The 732-nt window shown below is 63.7% G+C and overlaps 1 long non-coding RNA gene across 1 annotated transcript in view; it reads right to left on the reverse strand.

Annotated features, from left to right (window-relative positions):
* Positions 1-732, reverse strand: part of LOC109304686 — a 36,262-nt gene extending 35,530 nt beyond the window's left edge. Inside the window, exon 1 of the long non-coding RNA XR_002099450.1 lies at positions 668-732. This is a non-coding gene — a long non-coding RNA (uncharacterized LOC109304686). The remainder of the gene's footprint in view (positions 1-667) is intronic.

Here is a 732-nt window from a genome sequence, read left to right on the forward strand (position 1 = left end):
CACGCTGCTCCTCTCTCACTTGCAGCCTCCAGTACTGAAGTGGCACACTGGCATTGAGGGGGGCTACTTGGTGTACTTTAGCCAGTTCTGGGACAGCCCATGAAAAGGCCCATGCCTCCAGGAAGAGCACACACCAACTGCAGCTGCCTGACAAAGGGGATTTATACCCAAAAGCTGGCAAAGAAGACCTGTTCCAACTATCTGAGTTGGTCTAATAAAAGAGATCAGATTCCCCCAAAGAACCTTGCCTGCCTCCATCCTTAGACCAACGCGGCTACAACCCGGACCCCCGTGACCCCGAGAGAGGGATGCAGAGCCAGCAGGGGCTTTTCCCCACAAGGGAGCAGGAGGAGGAAGAGGGGCGCACGAAGGGCCGCCCGCTGATAAGTGCAGTAAGTCACAGAAAGTGAGGGCTGGCAGGGACCTCCAGAGGTCATCCAGTCCAACCCCTGGGAAGACCTGGAGGGGCGCACGGAGGAGCCTCCGCCGGGAGGACCTGGCCCGGGGTAAGAGGGACATTTTAAAAGCCCGGCTGCTCCCCCCGACGGGGCCGTCCTCTGCCGCCCGGCCCCTTTGTTCCTGCCAGGAGACAACGGCGAGGGGGCGGGCCGGCCCCGGGAAGGAGGGAGGAGAAAGGCGCCCCCCGCCCGCCGGCCCCCGGGCTCACCATCTCCTTGCGGAGCAGCGCCAGCGCTGCGTCCAGGTTGGGCGGCTTGGGCGGGCGCGGGGAGC

This window comes from Gavialis gangeticus, unplaced genomic scaffold, assembly GCF_001723915.1.
Source record: "Gavialis gangeticus isolate Ggan-Ray unplaced genomic scaffold, GavGan_comp1, whole genome shotgun sequence".
Lineage (NCBI taxonomy): Eukaryota > Metazoa > Chordata > Crocodylia > Gavialidae > Gavialis > Gavialis gangeticus.